Consider the following 18,841-nt stretch of genomic DNA (forward strand, 5'->3'; position numbering starts at 1 on the left):
TTTTTGTTTGTTTGTTTTAATGCTAGATGACAACACAAGACCCTCAGAGCAGAGACACAGGATGTCCTTTGTTGTGTGTGAGTCCCAGATTTGCAGGGTCTGATGATGGTGGTTATCACACTAGTGATGTCGATGACAGTAATAATGCTGATGGCAGAGGTGGTCACGACAGGCAAGATGAAAAATCTTATATTTGAAATGGGCTCTTTTAAATAGCCATTTCTTCCTTTTCTTCCCCCCTTTTCTCCACTAGCAATCAGAGGTAGAGAATCACAAATAATTTCAACCTACATTATGTTCCTTGACACAGGGGATCATATCATAAAGCACCAGGTCTCCACCAAGGTGTCATGACATATTCACTTGTTCATAACAGCTGTGAAGTACTTTAAAATCAATCTTAGTGTGTGGTGTAAGTAATTAGCTATTAATAGGAAGATAGTTTAAAATATGATTTTTAATAAAATTCAGAGGACCGTTGAGGCTGTGCCATGAACAATGTCACCTTCACTCAATTACATTCTCTTGAGAGAGGGAGAAATAAAGATACAACTAGTGTGTCAAAAATTGCACATAAAGCTCTCCTACTTTGTCTACCCCACAGCCCTATGCTGAAAACGGTTGCGGATCCTCAGTGTAGCTGCCCCATCACCCCATGAACAAGGAAAGAGCTCAGGTCGGTCACAGTCTCATGATCCACATCTACATGTGCTTCTCAATGGCAGAGCTCGCACAGAAATATTGCGTCGAATTTTGGATCCTGAATTTTTGTTTGAAAGATATGGTCACCATGGAAATCTGCTCAAAATATATAATGTTTGTTAATTGCCCTATAAAAGAGAAACAGAACCAGAGGACCATTATAAAGATGGTTAATCAGGTCTAATTCAGGCATGAACCAGTAATATATAAAAACCCAGATAAATAAAAATATTTTTCGTCAGAGCAATGCATTTAACGGATCGATTCAATGTTTTCCATCCCCAAAACTCTTTTCACTTTGTCTGTTAACAACAGAAAAGGAAAAACCACACAGGGCATCCAAGCTTCTAAGAATTTATAAGACCAAAAAGGGAGACACTTGGTTATACTCGTACCTGCAATAGATTGCCAGCCATTTGCAGTGCACCGAATAAAGAATTGCCATTTTCAATTCACACTGAGAAAAGAGAATGGGGAAATTCTATAGGTAAAAAGAAAAATGTCACATTCACACAAAATACTAAAAATGCAAAGTTGAGTGAGAAAAAATGTGGGAAAGGAGTTGGGGGGGAGGAAAACCGTGGGTGTCGGGGCAACAGTGAAAGAGCAGAGTCTGAATTGAGATTTTAATTTTAAGAAGAGAAGAAATTAAATTCTCCACTAGAAAAATAAATCAAGAGAACTTTTATAGGGTGACTAATACATTAATAACCGACAGGAAGAGTTGAGCTCTCAGGTGAAGCCAGTTCAAGGACAAAAGGGCAAGCTTCTGCTCTCTGAGTACTGTCAGGGGATCCTCGATGAATTCACAGAGCAGAAACACAGAATTCGGGATTCTTAGAGATGCTCGTCTGCATCCAGGACGTCTCTTGTGTACATCTCTGAAAGTCCTTATTATTGACTAATGAGCTTGTCTGAATCACCTATTTGCTTTATTATTTGCAAGCAAACATACAATTATGCCTGTGCTAATCTGAGATTCCAACTTTTCATTTTTAATGCAGCTTAGTTAACGCATAATACCTTTCACAGTGTTCATGACAAAAAGGTTACTCTGTATTCTTTTGTGCCAGTGATTTTTTTTTCAAAGCGAGCATCACTGGATGTCATTTTCTCTAGAAACTTTTTTTCCTCCTTCCATTAGGGGAACAGTCTAATTACAGCGTAATAAAAAAGAGAGGCACACACGGCTGCCTGGCTTGGCCACCGCCACACAATGGTGCCGAATGCGTCTTAACAGTCCAGTGAACTGTCAGCGGCAGAAGTAATTGGAAATTGGGGGCTATTTCTTCATGTACTGGTAATGGGAGTTTTTCTTGCGCTTTGTTAATAGGCAAATCACTCTCGGGAGGTAGAGAGTCTATGGTTAGTTTGTAAAGACTCTTTATGATGTTTTTTTAAAAAAAAGTTAAGACACTGCCTTACACGCTCCTAAAAAAAATTTCTTTTCAATTATACATTAAATGACTTGGCATTTGAAGTAATGTTATCTACTGTTCATTCACCTGTTAGGAAATTGCCTCTCTCTAGAACTTGGGGTTAATAGAGTGCAAAAGACCATTCTTATCAAGGGGTGGGAGAAAGGCGATTAATTTACACTATAAATTAAAACATAGAAAATGGAAAGAAAACAGACTCTGAGTTCTGGCCTCACTCCTGAAAAGCCATTATGTTTTGTTGTTTTTTTCCTGTTTTTAATTTGTTATTTTTATCCAGTTTAGCAGGCCTCTAATCATTTCAGGCAGAACACACAGCATGGATGAAACTATACATGAAAGAATATGCTTCAGGAAGCAAAATTAATTGACATTGCAGGGAACATATTCACAGAGTCTGTGGAGTTACAGCTGCGTGGCTTCTATTCACATCACAGTGGAATCATTTGTCTGTTTAATATTTGCAAAGCACATTTGAAAAGGAAAACCATGAAGTGCTAAGTAGCCTTGTTGACAAGCATGGATCGTCTTTGTCATATCTCACCTTTAATAAAAATAGTGGTGTTAATAATGATTAAATCCTTTTGTGCCACATTCAGCACCCACTGCAAAGCAATGCAGGTCAGAAGATGGCTTCCAACAAGTGAGCCTGAAAATAATGGTTTATGGACCACTATGCTGCTCTTTGTGAAGATCAGTTATAAGTAAAAATCTCTGGTGAATTAACAGAAATAATGATAGATGATAGATCATAGATAGATAGATAGATAGATAGATAGATAGATAGATAGATAATACATAAGTTATTTATTTTCATTTCAGGAGACAGGCCTTTGTTCTCTACTTTACTCCCCTCCAACAATTGAATGTAACAGCAAGTCTAGCAACATGCAAAATTTTAAATAAGATAGTGATGCTTACCTTTCATTTCTCTGACTGCCAAGTCCCAACATCCTTATGATGTTTGGTACCTGCCCAGAATCCCACATTCAAACGCCTCAAATGAGGCTTTAGCATTCATTGTCTTTCTCCCTCCCTGCTAAGACTCTGACATAGGGAATATGTGTGATTGATCAAGTGCCCACCTTTTATAAGTTTGGCAGCATTGAGCATGTTGCTTGATTTCTTAAGCCTTAATTTCCTCATTTGTAAAACTGGGCCAATAGCCCTAGAAGGGTCTGGAGAAAATTAAATGAGACGATGGATATAAAGAACCTATCCCAATGCCTAGCATACATAGATATTCAATAAGTATTTGATGTGAGATTGTTATCCCCAGAGCCAAGCACAGTACCTGTGACATATTTGGAACTAAATATATGTTTGTTGAATATTGAATGAATAAAATAGATGAGGCCAGATTACCATCTGCACCTGAAACATCAGAACAAGTCATCAGTCAAATAGCAGTTATTTTGTGCATAAAATATCATGCAAGCATCAACATAGTTTTCAGAAGAACATAACATTTTAGATTGGTTCAGTTTCCTTCTATGATAAAGCATAGATTACAGAGACAAAGGATAAATGTTTCATGTTTTCAGTAAGGTATTAGAGGCTCTTACCAATACCATTAGCACTAGGGGAAATATAGCATTGTCCCCATCACTGCTACCTAGGATTATTTGAATTGGAGTTAGTTAGAAATGACTCACTACTCACCTGATAATTTAAAATGGTGGCCCTGACTTCCGGTCAAGATGGCGGCGTAGGGAAACGCAGTATCGCGTTCTGCCACAACCACATCCAAGTTACAACAAAACTACAGAACAACCATCATCCAAAACCGCCTGAAATCAAGCTGAATGGAAGTCCTACAACTACGTAATTAAAAAAAAAAAAAAGCAGCTACATCCAGACCGGTAGGAGGGGCGGCGGCGCGAGGGGCGGAGGTGCGAGGGGCGGCAGCGGCGCGGCGGCGCGACGGGCTGGTCCCACACCCAAGTGTGGCGGATAAAAATCAGGAGGCTCCCGTGGCTGGGAAGGTCCTTCCTGAGGACTGAGGGGTCCCCGTCCCACACCAGGTGCCCCGCTTAGGTTTCCAGTGCCAGGAAGAGAAGTCCCCATAACTTCTGGCTGGAAAAACCAGCAGAAACTGAGGCTCAGGGAAGCTGACCTGGCTGGAGCCCCAGGCAGCTCCTTAAAGGGCCCGCGCACGGACTGGTCGGACTCTCTCCCTCTAAGCTCGGAGGGGAGGCAGCTCGAGGGGCACCAGAGACATACAGAAAAGAACTGAGCTGTTTGGCACTGGAGCGAGGGCTGGAGAGGGGGCTTTCTCGGGGACAAACGTGCTGTAAGAGGCCTTTGTTCCTTTGGTGAGCCCTTCCCTGGAGCGGCAGACAGAAGCCATATCTGGGACTCCAGCAACCTGGCTCACACTGGTAGCCCCGCCCTGCTGACTCCCTGAGGCCCCGCCCCACCCCGCCCCACACAACTTTCAAGCCCACCCAAGCTGTTGCTACTTGCTTAACCATAGGATTGGCCTGTCTTGGATCCTGCTTCAGGTTTTTCCTAAATTCTTTCAAACAAGCAGCATCGGGTCTCAGCGAGCCCCATACCTCTCATTAAGTAATACACAGAAACAAACACAGAGAGGCAGCCAAAATGAGGATACAAAGAAACAGGTCCCAAATGAAAGAACAGAACAAAACCCCAAGAAAAGAACTAAGCGAAATGGAGATAAGCAACCTAACAGATGCTGAGTTCAAAATACTGCTTATAAGGATGCTCAATGAACTCAGTGAGGGCCTCAAGAGCATAAAAAAGTACCAGTCAGAAACGATCGCTGCACAGTTAGAAACGAAGGAGGCTTTAATTGAAATAAAGAATAATTTACATAGCTTCAATAATAGAGTACGTAAATCCAAGGAGCAAACCATCGATTTGGAATATAAGGAAGCAAAAAACGCCCAACCAGAACAGCAAAAAGAAAAAAGAATCCAAAAAAATGAGGATAGTGTAAGGAGCCTCTGGGACAACTTCAAGCGTGCCAACATTCGCATCTTGGGGGTGCCGGAAGGAGAAGAGAGAGAACAAGAAATCGAAAACCTGTTTGAAACAATAATGGCAGAAAACTTTCCTAACTTGGTGAAGGAAACAGACATACAAGTCCAGGAAGCACAGAGAGTTCCAAACAAGATGAACCCCAAGAGGCCCACACCAAGACACATCATCATCAAAATGCAAAAGGTTCAAGACAAAGAGAGAATCCTAAAAGCAGCAAGAGAAAGGCAGCTAGTTACCTACAAGGGAGTTCCCATTAGGCTGTCAGCTGATTTCTCAAAAGAAACTTTGCAGGCCAGAAGGGAGTGGCAAGAAATATTCAGAGTGATGAAAACCAAGAACCTACAACCAAAATTACTCTATCCTGCAAAGCTGTCATTTAGAATCGATGGACATATAAAAACTTTCCCAGACAAGAAAAAGTTAAAGGAGTTCATCACTACCAAACCGTTATTATATGAAATGATGAAGGGTCTTTTTAAAGAAAAAGATAAAATGTATGAACAAACAAAATGGCAATGAATACATATCTATCAACAATGGAATCTACAAACAAAATGAACAGGAAGAACAGAAACATTCTCATAGATACAGAGAACATTTTGTTGGTTGCCAGTTGGGAAAGGGGTTGGGGGAATGGATGAAAAAGGTGAAGGGATTAAGAAGCACAAATTCATTGCTAGACTGACAAACCTCAAAGGGAAAGGGGTTGGGGAGGTGGGAAGAAATAAACCAAAGAACTTATATGCATAACCAATGGACACGGACAATAGTTTGAGAAAAGGTGGGAGGGGGGCGGGAGTGGGGAGGAGGGGGTCAATGGGGGAAAAATGTGGAACATCTGTAATGCATTTTACATCCAACAATAAAGATGTGGAAAAATAAAAAAAAATAAATAAATAAATAAAATGGTGGCCCTAATGATACATCTTTAACATCCATTCTACTCAATCTATTTGCTGAAAATCATAAAAATTATTTTTAAAAATCAACACTGTAGTTAATAAATTTCAATGTATTACAAAGTTTTAAAAGACAGAACAAAAATTTTAAATGTCCCTGATAGTTTGGAAAAATTATCTTTACAATAGTATAAAAGTCAGTGGAGAAATCATTTAGAGAAAATAAATAAATAAATAAATAAATAAGAGAAAGATATGATAGAAAACAAATTTGCGGGGGAGAGAGGGGCGTTTAAAGAAAATGAGTATGGATTTGAATATGCAGTAATTCCAACACTTCTTAGGTGGATTACTTTATGTACATCACTTAGCTCTAAACCTGTTTATCTTTAAAATGGAAATTATAACATGTCTCTCCAAGTTTCTTGTGAGAGCTAGAATAAGTAGTCCCAGCACAGACGAGTCCATCAGTACATAGCAGTAGTGGAGTATTGGTGGTGCTGGTGGGGGCAGCATCCCAGCAGCAGTAACAGTAGAAATAAACTCGTCTTTAGGGACTCATATTTTACTACAGGCTAGATAAAGCTACAATTTCTCACTGAAGGGGGAAAAAACAGTACTCTGAAATGTATTTTTTAAGTATGCAATGGAAGAGGAAGTAAACAAAAGGCCAATAAACATGAAGAAAAAAAGTTCCGTTTTACTAGTAATCAGGGAAATGCAAATTAAATAATGAGATGTCATTATGCTCACATCAGATTGGCAAAAATTTAAAGTGTGACAATATCAAATGCAAGGGAAGATGTGCGAAACCGAGGCCATAAGAAGCATTTTGGTGAGCAATTTGCAATATCCAGTTTTAAAGCTGCAGGTCCTCTGCGGCCCTCCAGTGGCATTTCTCCGCCAGAGGCACTCTAGTGTCTGAATCTGAGGACAAATGGACAAGCATGGCTGATTACAGAAATAAAGGAGAAAACACAGATGTGTCTCAACAGGAGAATGGATATATAAATGTGATCTATTCATTAAATAAAATATGATAGAACATTTAAAGTGAATAAATCAAAGCTACAGGTATCAACATGAATAAAACTTAAAAACAATACTGAAATGAAAAATGCTTGTTGCTGAATGATAAAAAAAAAAAGCTATACTACTTTGTATTGGTCCTGGAAAAGCACAAAAACATGAAATGATTCAAAAGGGTAGATTTTCCTGGGATGAGAGTGAGAAGGATAGAATTAGGCAGGTGTTCAGAGACTATGCTACTTGATTTCTTTTTAAAAAGTCTGAAGCAAATATGACAAATGGATGACATTTCTTAAACTTGCTACTATGTATCAGGAAGACCCAAATAAACACATCAGATAGATAAATCTCTGGGACTTAGAGTCTCCATCTAAAATGAAGTGACTGGCCCTGGCCAGTTAGGTTCAGTGGTTTGAGCATCAGACCAAAGAGTCACAGGTTCGATTCCGATCAAGGGCATGTACCTTGGTTGCAGTTTACTCCCAGGCCCTGATTGGGGTTGTGCTGGAGGCAGCCAGTCAATGTGTCTCTCTCGCATCAATGTTTCTCTCTCTTTCTCCCCCTCCCTCCCACTCTATCTGAAGATAAATGGGGAAAAAAAAGTATCCTCGGATTTAAAAAAAGAAAACATAAAATGAGACAACTGGACCAGCTAATCACAAAGTTCCCTTCCAGCTGAGATATTCCACATTTGGTGAAAAGAATGATTTGTAATGATGGGGCGGGCCAGTAAAGTTGTTCTCTCTGATATAGGAAGAGGAAATCAGTTTAAATTTAAGGAGAAATACTAGACGGATTCAGTAATCAAATAGAGTGGTATTGGCATAAAGCTAAACATATAGATCAATGGAATAGAATTGAGAGTCCAGAAATAAGCCCTTACATTTGTGGTCAATTGATTTTCAACAAGGCTGTTACAGCCATACAATGGGGAAAGAATGGTCTTTTCAACAAGTGGTACACTGGATAGTCATAGGCACAAAATGAATTGGACCCTAACCACTTTAACCAAAATTAATTTAACCAAAGTTAACTGAAAATATGTCATAGACCTAAATGTCAGAGCCAAAACTATACAATTCTTAGGAAAATACAGGAATCTTTGTGAATTTGCAATTCAACATTACTAGCTATTAGAGAAATTCAAAGTAAAACCACAGTGAGATACCACTCATATTCACTAGGGTGTCTAAAACCAGAAAGACAGGTGATATCAAGTGTTGGAGAAATGTAGACAGATTGGAAACCTCACATATTGCTAGTGGGAATATAAAATGGAGCAGCCACTTTAGAAATCAGTTTGGGAGTTCCTCAAAGAGTTACACATAGAGTTATCATAATGACTCAACAATTCCACTCTTAGGTATATACCCAAAAGAATTGAAAGCATATGTCCACACAAAAACTTTTACACAAATGTTTATGGCAGTAGTATTCATGATAGTCTGAAGCGAAACAATCCAAATGTCTATCAACTGAAGGATGGATTAGCAAATGTGGTATAGCCATACAATGGAATATTATTTGACCTTAAAGGGGAATGAAGTACTGACACACTCTAATACATGGATAAACCTTGAACACATTAGGTTGACTGAAAGTAGCCAGGTATGAAAGGTCACATATTGTATGATTCCATTTATATGAAATGTCCAGAATAGGCAAACTCATAGAAACAGAAAGCAGATCAGTGACTGCCAAACAATAAGTAAAATCCCTAATTAGGGATTGACTGCTAATGGGTACAGGTGATCAAACAAAATGTATTAAAATCAGTGGTAATGGATGCTCAACTCAAAATATGCCAAAGACCACTGAATTATACACTTTAAAAGGGTAAATAGTACTGTATACGATTTATATCTCAATATAGCTGTTATTAAAAAGTTCAAGGGGAATATTTAGGGTTAGGTTTTTCAAAGCATATCTTGATGATCATTAATTATTAGAATTGTTTGCCTTTCCTTACAAAACTGTAAGAAAGTATGTGGGACATTGTTGTAGAGGGGGGTTGCAGAAGAGAATGTGTTATAAACTGTCCTGATGCTTCAGACACTTTTTTATCTGAAGGCATGAGATCGGCTCATAGAATTTTATGAGATTCCTTCCAGTTTTATTCAATAATGAACCCAAAACTTTTGTCACCAAATATTGATTTTTCTTCTGTTTCTCTCTTGGGTTATATATCTAAATACAAAATGTATTCTCTTTCTCATCAGATGTGAGGAAAAGTGTCTGTGGAAATCAAAATTCAGTGATAATATATACACCTGTCATCATTAAGAAAGGAATGGCTCCATATAGGTAAATATTACAAAAAAAAAAACAAACCCTGAAATTTATTGGCAGCCAAGCCCCACATTGTGTTTTCCTTAACCACACTTCATAGAAATATCTTAAAAATATTTTATTTCTCTGACTTCTGAAACAGAGACTCATGACCATATCTGCCTTTTCTTCATGAAATAGCGTCAGTATTATGAATGGTCATTTCCTATTATACACTATTATGTACCATTTGACTCTGTGTTCGTTTTGAGTGCCCTTTTCTCCCCGGATGTCAACAGTCACTTCTCTTGTCATTACAGAATGCCTGTCATAAGCCTTTACGTAGGTTTACAGAGGGGTTATTCCACTTTTTCCCAGCCCTCCCTCATGTTTCAACCAAACCAACCATTCAACATCAGTCATTTTTAGAGGGGAAGAAAGGGATCTTTTTATAGAGAAAATGAAAATAAAGGACAGCAATTGCCCTGTACTCCCATAATTCAAATGCATCCCAGCTTGACTGGTAGGTGGAAGTCTCCGGAGTCCAGCCATTCTTCCTTTCAGGATGGATAGTTTATGGTGTCCTTGGAGTTAAGGAATGAATGAATCGCCATCTTTGCAGTCCCAGGGAGAGCGAGAGGTGTTGGGATGGGTAAAAGGACTTTATCCTCATAAAATGGAAATAATGTTACCTCTATCAGCACCATTCTGTAACCAGGACTCCGACTCCCACCTCCTTTCCCTTCAAACTACCATAATTTTCCTAAAGATGGTAAGGCAGGAGTTGGGGCGATGAGTTAGCAGACGAGGGAGTACAAGGCAGGCAGGAGCAAGATTCTTACACTGACTGATTTCCTTCTAAGACATAAGCAAAAAATAAGTATTAATTATTATAGTAATAGCTTCATAATCTTACTGAAAGATACTACGTAAATAAATTAGCATATTCCTCTGGCTACATTATGTTGACCAAGCTGAATTATTTTTTATTCATATGTCATTTTTCATCTATGAGACCTGCATATTGACATGGTCTTGGCTTCTATTTTTTCTAAAGGAAGGAAAAAATATCTTCAGAGAAAATTTTCTTCCTAACTGGCTGCCACCTGTTCCCCTTCATCTTCCCAACACTTCAGTGTTCTATAATTACAAACAAAACTTTAATAGCCTTAGCATCTGCATGGGTAGAAAATCAGACTGATAAACGCTAAAATATTGTAACACACTATAGAATCTCACGGTTTCTGTTCACTTATTTCTCGGTCCACAGATATGCTATAAGTTTGAGTCTATCTGAAGTTTTTTTCCTAAATAAATGGGATATTATATTCCATAAATTATTTAGAAGAAACAAATTTAATTTCAGTAGCTAAGGTTACTGTGTTTCAGATGATTCAGCTATTATTTTCAGGCATTGTTCCCTGCGTGATTGTGTGGAAGCAAAATCCCTGTTGACCTCTATTAGAAATGTAGAATAACAATAAACGTGTGTTAAATGACTCGTAGTTCAAGGTAAATTTGTTGCTACAACATAACCTACCAATCCTGACTAATATAGACCATGATCCTAAAGATGGAGCAAATCTGTATGAAAGGGTGTTCCAACTTTAGCTTTGTCAAGAATGGTTGTTACTTGGAAAGAAAGAAAAGCATTCTAAATTAGGATATGCAACTTGAGAAAAGGAGAGATGTGAGGTCCATGTGAGAAAAAGAGGAGAATGACAAATGTAAAGAAAGCGTCAGAAAATACTGGGGAATGTGGCTGGCCATATGCTATAGGACCAGATCTTACAGACCCTTTGAAACCCAATCATTACATAAGATACTTTAACTGTAAGTAACAAACTGATTAAAGCTACCTTACGCCAAATAGAAGAAATTATTAAAATGGAGTTTTATACATATAGAGGAGTTTAAAAGAACTTATATTCAATATGCCTCAAAGGCTCAGAAAATATTGAGAACCAGATCTGGTCAAGCTGGTAGGAGTAATGTCTCTGAATATCTCCTCTACTTTTTTTTGACATGCCTTTTTGATTCTCTCTCTCTCTCTCTCTCTCTCTCTCTCTCTCTCTCTCTCCAGACTAGATTTCTCAGCTTCGATTTACATACTATAATTCCTAATACAGACTAGTCATTTTTAGATTTCTATATAATATCTCAAGAGAAATGACCTTTGGGTGTTCTATAGGCCAGATGCCCCAGACCCACCCACTCAGCTGAGGCCAGGAGGGAGTACAGGAATGCTGGGAGCTCACTCTGAATCCAGGGTCTCCAGAAGGAAGATTATCCTGTGGACTAGACTGGCCCCCGGCAGTTGCCCACTACAGAGAGTACAATAATTGTTTCTTGTTTGATATTACAGAACTTGAATATTATGTGGGCAATCCACTTCTTAGTTAAAGGTTAGTTAAAGGCATATGGAATATGAAAAAAGAATATCTATTAATAAAACCAATCAAGTCATTTTCTCAAATTTCAAAGATAAATACACATAAACCTCATAACATTAGTAAACGAAACACAAATGCCTCCTATCTGGTCAATAATGGGAATTTCCTCTATCTTTAAACATTTAAGTCAGAAGAGTTTTCTGTTTAACTTTTCAAGCTATGAATAATATATTTTCTCATATATCTTTCTCATTCGAAATTTATATCCTCTTTTGATTAAATCCTTCAAGAAATGATAGTTTGATTAGGTCGAGAGGATCCCAGCCTGCCAGTTGGAAGACCTATTCTGAAATTGTAATTCTACCTATTTTGGTTTGGAGTCCTTGAGCAAAGGATTTAGACAGTCTGAATCTTTGTTTCCTCTCACATATATTGCTTTTAAAAATATTTAATAAAGAGGACTATGACCAACACAAGAAAGCATCAATTGGTTCAGGCTGGACACCACAGACAAAGGGTTGACACATGAATGTCTCCCCAGAGCTCATGCCATCCTGTGTAGAAATGTGATTGGCTGAGTACCACTGGTTCCTGTATGGGGCTGGGCTCCAAGAGAAGGATCTCAGACTCTGAAGTTGCATTTCCTTCCTGGGTGCCTTGTATTGCAGAGGATGGGGAGATAGTGTGAGTGTGGACATCAGAGTCTAAATTTGGGTGCAGCTGTTCTGGGGTGGCTCAATGACAGCAGCCTTGCACAAAACTACCTTATGGGGAGTGGATCTTTTTGTGAAGCCAACCTTTACTTACTTACTGATCTGAACAATTTCCCTATTCCAAGGTAGTGCGCATCATTGCCTATCAGGCACACATGATCTAAGTAGTCCTTGCTGCCATCACTTAATAACAAGTTCAGCGCTCATGTTTTCAAATAAATATATGTTCTCCCACAAGAACCAAAACTACATTAGTGTAAGCCATAAATCCGTTTGGTACAACTTCCACTGACATTTCTTATTACATGGTCATATCAGCATTAGTGTTCCCCACTGAACTCTGAAATCTTAAGGTGAAGATAATTTGCCTTTTTCCCTTTCGTATTACCTGAACCTTTCACAGTGCCTAGATCAGAATATAGGCAGACAATAAACAGTTATTGGACAAAGAAAACAAAAAATATTTCCTTATAAAACCAACACTCTGAAGAAAGAAAGAGAAGCAAAGATTTGAAAAGTAAGCATGCAAATGAGTAGCCTGAGACTTTAATAAAGTTCCAACTGGCTTTCCACTTGCCCTAGAAAGTGTTTTGTTGTTCATTTTTTGTTCTGCAAAATAAGAAATCTTTAAGTAATAGAATGTGTCCTTTCTCTCTAGCCCAGAAGACTTTTGCTTTTTTTAGCTAATGCCTATAATTAGAAGGGATGTGACTCTTTGGATTATTGTATTTGATATTCACTCAGCTCTTGATTCTGTAGATTTATGTCTTTCACCACACTTGGAAAAATTTCAGCTGTTATCTCTTCTATTAAGTTTTCAATCCCATTCTCTTCCCTCCTTGGGGGACTTGGCAGACAATTGTTAGTGCAGGTCCCAGAGACTATTTTTTGTTTGTTTGTTTTTCCCAGCCCATTTTCTTTTCATTCTTGAAAGCAGATAAAGTCTATTGCTCTATCTTCAAATTCATGGATTCTCTTCTCTGCCATCTCCACTGTACCACTGAGACCAGCAAGCAAGTTTTTCATTTTAGTTATAGCACTTTCCAGTTTTATTAATCTCCATTAGGCTCTTTTTTTAGTAACTTCCATTTATTTACCAAGATTTTCTGTTTTGTTTTGTTTTTGTTTTTTCATTTATTTTAAGGGAATACATAATTGTTTACTGAAGTATTTTTCAATGGCTTCTTTAAAATCTTTGTCAGACAATTCCAATATATCATTCATCTCAGTATGAGCATGTATTGTGTTTTCTCATTCAGGTTATGATTTTCATGATTCTTGGTATGACAAGTGATTTTTGTTGTTGTCGTTGTTAATCTTCACTGTAGAATATTTTCCCATTGATTTTTAGAGAGAGTGGAAGGGAGGGAGGGAGGGGTGAGAGAGAGAGAGAGAGACCACTGTGAGAGAGACATGTCAATTGATTGCCTCCTGCACACCTCCTGACCAGGGCCAGGAATCAAACCTGCAAACCAGGTAAGTGCCCTTGACCAGGAAGGGAACCCATGACTCTCCAGTCCATAGGCCGACACTCTAACCGCTGAGCCAAACTGTCCAGGGTGACAAGTGATTTTTTAATTCATCCTGGTTATTTTAGATATTATGAGACTGTGGATCTTAGCTGGTTTTCTTGAGTAGGCAGTCTACCCTTTGCTGTGTAGTAAAAAGGCCAGATGGTTATGTATGTTCTACTTCTCTAGGCCCCACTTCCCATCTCTCCCCCACCCCTGAAAAAGTGAAACCTGATTCCTATTGCCTCTTTGTAGATGCACGGAGTGGAAGTTCTTCTCCCACTTTGGTCAGGTAGACAACTTCCCTGGAAGGTGACAATACACTATCACCACTGACAACAGAGAAGAAGAGAGAAAATGAAGTGCCAACTAATCCTGCCTCCTACAAACTCACTCTGTATTGTTAGATGCCAGGTCCCCTAGGACTGGCTCCCCACCAGGCTCTTCAGAAAAGAAGCCAGGAGGGGGTGGAATGTGGGAGGGGAGGAGGAGGGAAGAAGGGGACTGGGGTTCAGGGCAGCCCTACTTTGTACTGCCTCAGTCAGTCTCATTGCAGCCATGTAGGTGTGGAGGTCCAGCTGGCCTCTGAGCCCTGTTGGCCTGGGCTGGGCTAAGGAGAAGCGAAGCGTCATAGTGCTGAATGCCCCCCAGAACCCCCTAAGCCCCCCACGCCTATCTTCCTCCTACCATTTTTTTAAGTTTCTTGCTGCCTGAAGGGAGTGGAGGCTCAGCCGATGCCCTGTTAGGGGAGCCTGCATTAATAGGGGAGAGAGGCTTGGAGGAAGAGTTCCCCATTCAGCCCTACTGAAACCTTACCGGGAGTGTGTACTGGTTTTTCTGTTAGGCCAATCTTTTTCATAATTTTCTGGCTAGGAGAAACAGATTTTTCTTGCAGTCTTTTTATCTGTGCCTGTTGGTGACTCCAGGTTGGAAGCTTCTGTCAGCCTGATCCAACCTAGAGATCCATGGGAGACAATAAGGAAACCTAGGAAACTCACCACCCTGTGGTTGCCAACGTCATGAGGTCCCTAGGCACTCCACCCATTTCTTTCCACCTGTCTAAGGATTCTTATGCTTGTTTGGTTATATCTGGGGCTTTTTAGTTGACATCTATTTTGATCAGAACCAAAAGTTTTTGGGGTGTGATACTTTCATTCAGATAGCTAAGACACTCCCCAGATTCACAGGCAGGAGCCAGCCCAACCAGCAATCCTCCTAGGCAAAAATACTTCGAATGCATGCACAGCATATGCTGTAAGATTTTATTCATTGCCACATGATTGTAAGAGAAGTTCTATCCCACTGGCATCCACTTTTGTACGATTTAATTACCCTTTACTTTCATTTTAACATAAAAAATACATTTTACTCTGACAACTAGACAAGTTAACATGAGAACACTCTCTATTTGATTGTGATGTGTATAAATATTTAGTTATTAATCTAATGCTAAGTTTGTCTCCAAATCTGATTTAAATTTTTTTTTAACTTTTATAAACCTCATTTTAATTTTTATTAGAAAAGTAGTATAAGCTTATTATAGAAAACTTTAAAGTACAGAAAAGTTTAAATGAGAAACTTAAAATACCTTTAATCTTATTACTTTCAATATTTTGGAATATTTCTTTCTAGTCCTTTTGGGTGTGTGTCTACTTAGATGCAGTAATTGATTCATTTGGTACATATAGTTTAAATCCTTTTTTTCATCTATTTCTTTATATGACTAAAATTATTAAGAAAATTTGTTATAATGGCAATAGAGTTTACCATTTCAGGAATAAATCTGAATTTATATGGATACTCCTCCTTTGTTGAACATTTAGATTGTTTCATTTTTTTGCTACTATATATTGTGCTGCAAAGTATAGTTTTTAAAAAAAGTAAATGTTTATCTTTATATAATTGTAACTGTTGCATTAGGTTAGATTTCTTTCCTTTCCTTTTTATTTTGGAGGTTAATTCTATTCTTAAAGGATAATGCCAGCATTTTGGTCTGTCAAGATTATAGTTTTCAATGTTGTAATATGCTGTATAAATATATAAAATGTACACAGTTATATGGAAGTGAGCACTCTATGTTTCTAGTACATATTTACATCTTTATTATTGGATGCTTCAGGAGAGTTTGTGATATTCTCAATAGCCTCTGTAATTTTGTTGAATTAGTGATAAGTGGCTCTTACCTGACATATCTGATTTTCCCACTTATGGTTGAAAATTGCATTTAAATAGAAAACATTTTTAAAGTATACCAGAACACATTGTTTTGGGGGTGGGGAGGAGGGTTTATTTGTTTTAGGTCTTAATGGCATCATTAGAAAAAAATATTTTATATTAACTTGAATGACATGTAGGAAAAACATTGTTGAACACACACTTTGCTTGAGAATAGCCATAGGAAGCATGTACATTAGTAAAATTTTTAAAGATTTTTGGTAGAATTCATATGATTTTTTAAAGTGAATTTGTTTATTATTGTGAACATAATAATTATTCTTTGGTTGAAAAGGGTACAGCACTGTCACAAAAGATAAAAAAAACAAACTGTTTGAGTTCAGATGACTTGAGGATGAAAAGAAACTGGTTATAGGTGAAGTTTTTCATTTCCTAAAATGCTCAACAGTGAAAAAAATATTCACATAAAAAAGTTTAAAGATTAAATTGCCTTTTCTTTTTTAGAAAATAGACACAATATGGCTCTTTGTAGCAACACATCTCTTCTGTAATTGAAATGATTAATAAACGGAGCCAGGCGAAACCCGAGGTGGTTTGGAGTTTGAGCTGGGAGTACTACATTTACACTTTCCAAGTTTCCTTCCTCAACTTGTGACTCTGGGGCTGAAATAATGATCTCTTTTTTTCCTCTTTAAAATAAATCTTTCCCTGCTTCTAACTACCAGGGGAATACTATGAAAACATTCAGAACTAACATTACAGAACTAACACAGCTAAAAACCGTGCATCAGCATTGTGAAAAGGCCTATAATCCCAGAGAGAGAAAAACTCCAAACATTATCAGCAGTGCCGGGCTCTTTACTGTTGATTCTGAGAAATAGTAAGTTTGGCGTTCTTGCTGCTCATTTAGCAAAAATAAACTTTTTTTTTTTTTTTTTAAAGAAGAAGAAAAAAAGGAACCACGTAGAAAAGACTTCCCACGTTACCCTTCACCTCGGTACTCCATGACCAAATACCCTGCCACTCGCTCACGGGTGAGAGCTGACATCAGAGAGACATGGGGAGGAGAGTGGAAGAGAAGGAAGGACATGACAGGACCTTCCAGCTTCTGGATGTTGCCTCCTCCTCCATGCCACTTTGCTCATCCGAAAAAGAATACAGCTGCTACTTTACTCTGCTGTGCCTTCCCAGTTGGTGTGAAGTTGAGCAGCTCAGGTTAAAAAAGCAGATGTTCGCCCTGGCCAGTTTGGCTCAGCAGTTAGAGCATTGGCCCTTGTACCAAAGGGTTGTGGATTCAATTGTGGTCAAGGGTATGTAAGTACCTCGGTTGCGGTTCGTCTCAGGGCCTTGTTGGGCTCATGCGGGAGACAACCAATCGATGTGTCCCTCTCACGTTGACGTTTTTCTCTCTCTCCCTCCCTCCCTCTCTATCTGAAGATAAATAGAAAAATATTCTTGGGTGAGGATTAAGAAAAGAAGCAGATGTCCTCAGAAAATTATGACTGCCCACAAGTGCACAGAAAATTAGGCCAAATGCCACCTTCTCGACACAAGTCCCCTGGTTTCTTTGAGCAATAAGTTATGTTCAGGATAGTTTCACTGTGCACAGCTCTATCACAGCACGCACAATTGTGGGGGTGTGCAGGAGGAGAGGTCATTCTTTTTCTTTTTTCTTTATTGATTTTTAGAGAGAGAGGAAGGAAAAGGGAGAGAGAAAAACATCAATGAGCAAGAACATCGACTGGCCGCCTCCTGCATGCCCCCCACTGGGAATCGGGCCCACAACCTGGGCATGTGCCCTGACTGGGAATTGAACCAGAGACCTCTTGGTGCATGGGTCAACACTCAACCACTGAGCCACACGAGCCAGGCAGAAGCTGTAATTCTTTATTTCACTGTCTTATCACTTAATTATGAACTCCTTGAGAGTAACCCTGAATCCCTAAGAGCTTGCAAAATACCTGGCACATAGTAAGCATTCAACAGTACAATCATTATTATTGAGCAACTACTAACTCCCAGAAATTTAGTTAAGTAATTTTTCCATGGCTAGCAAAGGTTTAAAGGAATTAAGTAACTCGTCCAGCTTTACCCACTAGTAAGGGCAAGTTAGCTCCAGGTACTAGGCTCCTAGCAAGCAATAATGCCTCACTCACTTAGTGAATGAAGATAGGAAGCTCTTTTACTCTCTCCCTATTGTGGTAATTGTGACTACAGATAGCTGATATTTTAAATATAGAAAGCTGGGGGGGGGGGGGGAAGGTATCTTTCTACTATTACCAAAACACGGTTTAGCACTTATGTATATTGAGTTTACTTTAGAAATATTTCCTGCCTTCTAGAAAGCTAGAATCCAGGGCAATTACATTATGGGTAGCACAGATACATAAAGTACATACAGCCTGAAGAATAAAAGCATTACCTTATACATTAATGGATCATAAAATAGTGCTCAGGGGGCCTCACTTTTCAAGTTACAGTACACTTAAAACCACAGCAGGAATGTCTGATACCTATGAATCATATGTATCATGATACATATGTATATGTATACTTTTGTACATGTATATACATATATCTACATATACTTCTGTAATCACATGCACACACACGACCCAGAGAGAGTAAAAGCTACTTCTCTATTTCTCTGCTGGATCTACTGTAAAATGGGTTGTTGTAAGAATTAAATGAGATAAAGCATAAAGCTTG

This window comes from Molossus molossus, unplaced genomic scaffold, assembly GCF_014108415.1.
Source record: "Molossus molossus isolate mMolMol1 unplaced genomic scaffold, mMolMol1.p scaffold_m16_p_6, whole genome shotgun sequence".
NCBI classification, from domain to species: domain Eukaryota; kingdom Metazoa; phylum Chordata; class Mammalia; order Chiroptera; family Molossidae; genus Molossus; species Molossus molossus.